Source organism: Perognathus longimembris, chromosome 7, assembly GCF_023159225.1.
Source record: "Perognathus longimembris pacificus isolate PPM17 chromosome 7, ASM2315922v1, whole genome shotgun sequence".
Taxonomy (NCBI): Eukaryota; Metazoa; Chordata; class Mammalia; order Rodentia; family Heteromyidae; genus Perognathus; species Perognathus longimembris.
Window position 1 is genome coordinate 57,702,587 of NC_063167.1, and position 8,163 is coordinate 57,710,749.

General features: G+C 35.6%; 1 pseudogene; it reads left to right on the forward strand.

Moving 5' to 3' along the window:
* Nucleotides 1–3,791: 3,791 nt before the first annotated feature.
* Nucleotides 3,792–7,818, forward strand: LOC125355711 (annotated as a pseudogene).
* The last annotated feature ends 345 nt before the right edge of the window (nucleotides 7,819–8,163 follow it).

The window sequence follows — 8,163 nt, forward strand, 5'->3', positions numbered from 1 at the left end:
GATCATCTTGAGAGATTAGCATCTGAATAACTTCGTAGGTAAACAAAGTACACTAGTCCCAGGGCTAGAGGAAGCAAGAATGAAATAAAGAGTGAATAGTACAAGAGGCAGATAATGAACATTGGTTTTGACCTCAAGGCTTTTGACCCCAGGAAGAGGATTCCAGTTTTTTTCAATCACCTTCCTTTTGTGTGTTCTCTAGAAAAGTAGGAAAATTAAAATGTTCAACAATCTGTTTCCAACATGAGTTACTGTGTTAGAAAGCTGGCAGGTCAGTGTAGCATCCAGTATGGATGCAGTGTTGTGCTATGCAGAACTTCAACCTTAAACCTTGACTGTTCCCCCACCCCACCACCACCACATTGCTCTTCTCCCTACTGCTTCTCTCCAATTGCAACTCATTTATTCAGTCACAGTTCTATGTATTATCTCAACATGGGAAGTTTTGAAGGCCATCTGCACTTATGAAATCCATGATGGATCAGTGAAGACCTCTGTTGCAATGTATCTAATACAATACCCACTTTTACTTAGCATGGGATATGTTTATTGAAGATGTTTCCATTAAATTCCTAAATCTGTGCAATGCAAATATTTCTGTCAGAAGTCTCTTTCTATTTATTTTTTTACTAAAAATCTTCTACTAATGTTTATAATTATCAGTTGGTGACAATCTTTTCATAGTCTCTTATTTTTTTAGCCCACTAACATTCCAGAGTATAGATGTTTCTTTGAATTTAACTAATTAATCTGCTTCATGATTTCTCTCTCATAGAGTCTGTTGCTATAAGCACTTCTTTAGCAAGGGCACTACTATTGTAGCAAAGTCCTATCCCTGTAGCCACTTAAAAAGAATCTTACCATGTAATTCTTGGTAGGTTGATTTATTCCAAAGTTAGAACTGTTAAGGTCTTGCTAGGTGTTAGTTTTTGTGATGAATGAGATAAATTAAAAAGAAGCTATTTTTAAATATCAAAAGCTGTTTGATTCTGCCTTCTTTAATCCCCTAGTTGAGTACCTTTTCTGAATTGCACGATCAAGTTTTATCAAATGCCATTCTCATCAATAAGAACTCAACAGACACTTTATCTGATCATCTGTTATCTGTTATCATCATCCCTTATCTGATCATCTGTTTCTCCTTTATTTTTAGTTTCAAACAAAGCTAACACCATTGCTAAAAAAAATTACAAAGCTATTCTGTTTGGGGCTACAGAAGAAGTAGCTGCTTACTGTATGTTCATAAATTCTTTTATTGAAACATTTTATAGAATAGTAATCAGTAACTCATAAATTCTAAGCATAAAACTCACCAAAGTTTATGTAAAACAACAACATATATTGGTAAAAAATTCCCCACACCATATTTTTCATGTGTGTCTTTCCATTACACAACTCTTCTAGATAACTTTATTCTGACCTATATCACCATACATTAGTCCCATCTTTAAATTTCATATAAATAGAACTATAATTATACATAATATATACTATATAATTATCTATATATTTTTTTCCTTTCTCTGGTTACTTCATTATGTATCTTCCTCTGTTTACGTCATTATATATCCTTGACTCACTCATTTTAGAGTTTACAAGTGTTTTCTTCTTTCATAAAGCTGTGATGTTGTGCAGTATAGAGAAAATATGTTTGTATTTTTACAGAATGGGAGATTTTTGAATAAATTTCATTATTAACTTGGGATCTTGGCTGAGAGAAAGCATGGAGAAGTTAATTTGCAATTGTATAGAAAAATCCAGAGAGATTTACCTAATACCAGAGGTATGTGTTTATGTTTCAGGAGGAAAAGACCCAGGACTTTAGCAATGTCAGTGGGTTGTAAAAAATCTGATGACATCTGGGACTATTCAAGCCCTTAGAGGATTATAATCATATTCCAAAAGGTTGCAAAGAACTCAGGTTCTGTTTTATCCCTTTACTAAAGAGCAAAATTTGTTTCTGTCTGAAAAAACAAAGAGTGTTATTGTTTTATATACATGAAGGGAAAACTTGTTTTTACTCCATTTGTTGACTATTGAGTCCAGAGAATTTGTATGTAAGAATATTAGACCTGTCTTTGATCATTACCCACAAGAGTAAGAATTGGGAAAAGGCTCGCAGATCATTATTTGATTTATAAATGCTCGATGATCATGTTTATGACCAGAATGAATTTACCTCTCAAATATATTCAGGATAAAGGTAGTCAATATTAAAATCATATCACTAACATTCCTTTCAAAGAAAAATAACTATTTTTTTCATCCTGTATTTGGCTCAAGCTTGTTATTTCTAGTTTGAGACAGTTCTCAAGAAAGCTATTATAGATAATTTTTAGTAGGTTGTACTTTTCAATTTTGGAGAGATGATTATTGGAAATGAGGAATTTCAGAATGAAACCCTGTTTCACAGCTTGTTAATTCTGTTAAACAAATGTGTGTGTGTGTGTGTGTGTGTGTGTGTGTGTGTGTGTGTGAAGTGAAATGTTTAGATTATAATGAAGTTTTAGTTTCAGCTTTAGGTAGTATTGCCAAGGAACCTTCCCAATTGATTTCACTGATATTCATTACAACCTACACAGTATGCTTTACTAGTTTTGTATCATTAGCAATGTTACTATTCAACATTCATTTGTTCTATTTCTAATAGATACTATTAGGTACTATTATTTGTTTCTAATACATACAGCACTTTAAAATAATATTGCATTACTTTCTAGATTTTACAATGTTAGTTCAGAAATTAACCCACACTTTTCTATTGTTGCTCTGAAAGTGATGCTGAATTCTGCTCCGGCTACCTTCAAAACTATGTTTTATTTAGCATCTCAGTTCCAAACAAGCCTGAGCAGAAAAGTCTTTGAAAAGCTTCATTTTCAAAATGGCCAGCAAAATATTGAGCTGGAGGCATATCTTAAACTGCAGACTGCCAACTGAGTGAACAAGTACATTATATTAAGTTCATACTCTGCTACTGGGGGGAAGAAAAGAAAGAAGAAAGAAAGAAGGGATGAAACAAAGAGAGAGACAGAGAGAGAGGGGGAAAGGGGGAGTGAGGGAGGGAGGGAGGGAGAGAGGGAGGGAGGAAGAGAAAATAGAGAAAGAAACACAAAAAGAAACAGAAAGAAGAAAGGCAGAAAAGAAGGAAGGAAGGAAGGAAGGAAGGAAAGAAGGAGGAAGAGGAGTAGAGCTGAAAGACAAGGAAGATTTCTTTTGGCATTTTAAGTTAAAGATAGCAAGGGCTTTTGTATTAATGTCTTTGTTTATTTTTTTTTTGTCTTTTTTTAAATCCTTCAAATCTGGAATTCAATATATTTAAATAGTTATGGAAAATTCTTATCAATTAACTTTTTCCATATATCTTTAATATAAATCTGTCTGTCTCTCAGCTTTTCAGTTTTAGATTGTGGTTGACTGAAAATGGTTACATTTCTCCTTCACATGCATTTTATTCAGTCATTCTTCTTTCAGTCAGAATGTGTTTCCTTTCCCATCAAGGATGAGTTTATTTCTGTATTCTTTAAATTTTGACATTGGGAAATTTTGGTGCCAGCAAGAGAACATTGCAGATTTATGATCCTCATATGCATGAAGTCCTGAAAACATCATGTAGGTGAAATGTAGCCAACTCCATAGAGAAGACCAAGAAAATAACAGAGACATTCCAACCAAGAGTTTGACATCATCTACCTTCCTACAATTTTCCAAATATCCAGCATGTTGCAACTAATGTACTAGGTAACTCTAGACATACAGTCGTTCTTGATCATAGTTCTAGTTCAGCTGAAATAATGCAGAGCTACAAGGATTCACAGTATCTTTCAGTTAATCAGAATAATTGCAGGTAAATAATGTAAAGCTACAATATTAAGCTATTACATATAGCTATCTTAAGTTGCTATATACATGTATGTATATTAAGCTCTTTTTCTAAGAGAATCTTGGAAAAAATAAAAATCTCTCTGTGAGCCATGCAAATTTCTTTCTTTCTTTCTTTCTTTCTTTTTTTTTTTTTTTTTTGTTTTTTTTGCTTTTTTGAGGCAAGAGCCTGCTATATATTGCCCAGGTTAACCTCAGGTTTGCAGTCCTCCTACTTGGAAGTGGTAGGGTTTGAGGCATGTACCATCATGATTAGCACTACATGTTTTTATTTGCTATATTCTTTTTTCCATTGTTTTCTTTATTCTGTAGTTCACAGTGAATATTCTATTCTGTTATATTTTCTTCCTCATTTCTTTTATTCATGTTAAATATAAAAATACATTTTATGTAATACTTTAATATACATAAAAATGTAATGTATTTTAAAAATTCTAATTTTGAAATTGAGACTCTAAACACTTCAATTCTACAATGTACTTTGGATTCATCTAATAATAGATTTCAATAAATCTTGAAATTTTTCATATACCTCACTCATTTTCCCCATCCTTAATCATATTTAATATGTTAATTACACTCAAGTTGTTGCTGATGACTCTAATCTGTATATCATATTAGTATTTGCTTCAATTATTCATCTTTTCCTTTGATCACACTTTTTGATTTTCAACTTACTATGACTTGAAAATATGTACTGCCCTAAAATTCACATGTTGAAATCAGAACTCACATGGAATGGTATTAGAATATCTTTGGCTGGAGGTATGTCTTGAGAATAAAACCCAAAGGAGTATTGCCCTTATAAAAGACAGACCCCAGCCTTGCCTCACTCTTTTCCATTCCACTGTGTGAGAAACAGTTGAAAGCTTCCCTTAGAAACAGGGAAACTTGCCTTTAATTAGACACTGATCTTTCCTATTTCTTGATGAACTTCTCAGTGTCCATAATTGAGAAAGATAAAATCTAGTCTATGGATATTTAACATAGCACTTTGAGCAAATAAATACATATATAATTTATTTAGACATAGTTAACCAATATAAATAAGAAACCATCCTCTAGCAAATCAGAAATGTGTCTGAATTGGGACTGAGTAACTCATTACAAGAAAAAAATATGTAAAACAGTGTCCTCCAACTTCCCAGTCCTGTAGCTTCTCATTCCGCTTGTACTCTTTGCAAATCTGGAAGACATAATTGAAATTGTGTGTTTAATGCATCTATATCTTATTCACTTCATCAGCATGGCTTTGAACTGACTAGCTTCTAGAATTCTTACTACTGAAATCTAAAATCTCTCTACAAAAAATACTAACCTTGACCAGCAAAAAAAAAACAAAAACAAAAAACAAAAAAAATCTAACCTTTCATTTCTAATCTATATACTGTAAGTCCACAAATAAGTGATAATTGTTTTAACTAAAACATACTGATTCAGAGAAAAAAAGTGTTTTGCCAGAGTGGCTGAACCAGTTTACATTCCCACCAACAATGAAGTGGGTTCCCTTTTGGCCACATCCCCTCCAACAACTGTTATTGTTAGTTTTCTTGATATATGACATTCTTACTGGGGTGAGATGGAATCTCAATATTGTTTTGATTTGCATTTCTTTCATGGCCAGTGATGTAGAGCACTTTTTCATGTCTCTTGGCCATTCTCATTTCCTCATCAGAGAAGTCTCTTTGTAGGTCTTTAGCCCACTTGATGAGCGGGCTATTAGTTCTTTGCAGTTTTGTTTTGGAGGAAGGTAATTTTTTTAGTTCTGCATATATTTTAGAGATGAGGCCTTTGTCCGTTGAATGGCAGGTAAAGATCTTCTCCCAGTCTGTGGGCTTTCTGTTTATCTTGCAAGCTATGTCCTTTGCCGTGCAGAAGCTCTGCAGTTTGATGCAGTCCCATTTGTCCAACCTTTCTTTGATTTGTAGCCTTTCTGGGTCTTTGTTAAGGAAGTTCCGTCCATGTAGAACTCCCCTATGACCCAGAAACCCCACTTTTGGGTATTTATCCAAAAAACCACAAACAAAATCACAGTAAAGCCACCAGCACAACAATGTTCATTGCAGCGCAATTTGTCATAGCGAGAATCTGGAACCAATGCAGATGCCCCTCCGTAGACGAATGGATCAGGAAAATGTGGTACATATACACAATGGAATTTTATGCCTCTATCAGAAAGAATGACATAGCCCCATTTGTAAGGAAATGGAAGGACTTGGAAAAAATTATACTAAGTGAAGTGAGCCAGACCCAAAGAAACATGGACTCTATGGTCTCCCTTATTGGGAATAATTAGCACAGGTTTAGGCAAGTCACAACAGAGGATCACAAGAGCCCAATAGGTATACCCTTATGATCACATAAGATGATGCTAAGTGAAATGAACTCCATTTTATGGAAATGATTGTTATATCACAGTTGTAACTACTTTCAACATCCCATGTGTATCTTTAGCTTCTACTATTGATGATGTTCTTGTATCACCTTCTTGTGATTGTATCTACACTATCTCTGTAATCTTATCTGAGTATATTGGAAACCGTCTATACTCGTATTAGAATTAGGAAATTGAAAGGGAATACCAAAATTGAGAGACAAAGGGTAAAATAAGAGAAACAACAACAAAAACAATACTTGCAAAACTGTTTGGTGTAAGTAAACTGAACACCTGGGGGGGGCAAAGGGCAAGGGGGGAGGGGGTATGAGGGACAAGGTAACAAACAGTACAAGAAATGTATCTAATGCTTAACGTATGAAACTGTAACCTCTCTGTACATCAGTTTTATAATAAAAACTTAAAAAAATTAAAAAAAATAAAATAAAATGTTTTTACTCTCATAAGACTTAAGCACTCTAAACAAACATTAAGGTTTTGTTTTCTATGTTGGTATATCAAACCAAGAATTTTCCTACTGATGTGTGTGTGTTGTGTGTGTGTGTGTGTGTGTGTGTGTGTGTGTGTCTGTGTTTGTGCTCTAGCAGCACAGTCAAGAATTTCCAAAAAGAGATGCTTCTTCTAGGGAGAACACCAAATGGCAGGTGACACCAGTGCAGCAGCAGGGCCCGGGAGACCCTGAGGCCCCAGGCTTGGGAGGCCATGGCATCTTCCAAGAAGGCTGCGGTAGCGGCCTTAGGGGTCGAGATAGTGGCCATGGTAGAGGCCGGGTTTATGACATCGGGTCTCGTGGAGGCAAGGCTGAAGACAAGGAACAGATCACTGTCACCAAACTAGGTCGGCAGGTTAAGGACATGAAGATCAAGTCTGAAAGAAATCGATCTTTTCTCTCTGCCCATCAAGGAGTCTGAGATTATTGACTTTTTCCTGGGGCCGTCACTGAAAGACGAGGTGGTGAAGATCATGCCTGTGCAGAAGCAGACTCGAGCTGCCCAACGCACCAGTTTCAAGGCATCTGTAGCCACTGGCGACTACAATGGCCATATGGGTTTGTATTTTAGGTGCTCCAAGGAGGTTGCCACTGCCAGTCGAGGGGCCATCATTCTGGCCAAGCTCTCCATTGTCCCTGTGTGGAGAGGCTACTGAGGGAACAAGATTGGCAAGCCTCACATCGTCCTGTGCAAGGTGGCAGGACACTGTGGATCTGTGTTGGTGTGCCTCATCCCTGCACTCAGATGTAATGGAATTGTTTCAGTGTCTATCCCCAAGAAGCTGTTGATGATGGCTGGTGTTGATGACTGCTACACCTCAGCTAGGGGCTGTGCTGCTACATTGGGGAACTTTGCCAAGGCCACTTTTGATACCATCTACAAGACCTACAGTTACCTGACTTCTGACCTCTGGGAAGAGACCATGTTTCCCAAATCTCCTTATCAAGAGTTCACTGACCATCTTGTGAAAACCCACACCGAGTCGAGGTGCAGAGGACCCAGGCTCCTGCTATGGCTACAATAAAGGATTTTTATACAAGAATAATAAAGTGAATCAAGCCTTAAAAAAAAACAAGAATTTCCAAAAAAGAATAAACTTACAAATTGTAATCTGGTTTTGGGTTCATAGAAAACAGCAGTCAGCAGTCAGCAAATGATTTTAAAGCTCAGTGTTTATATCAAGCACCTCACTCATTCACTCAAAACCATTTATTAGCATTTATTAAGTTACAAACGTTATTCTAAACAACGGTAACGTATTAGTAAATGAAGCAAGTACTTTTTACTTGTGACGTTTACATTGAATCAAGAGCTGTAGACAATAGACAATAAATAAACAGAATAAATATTAATAAATATCCCATATAAACATGTTATTTTAGGACATAATAGCTATAA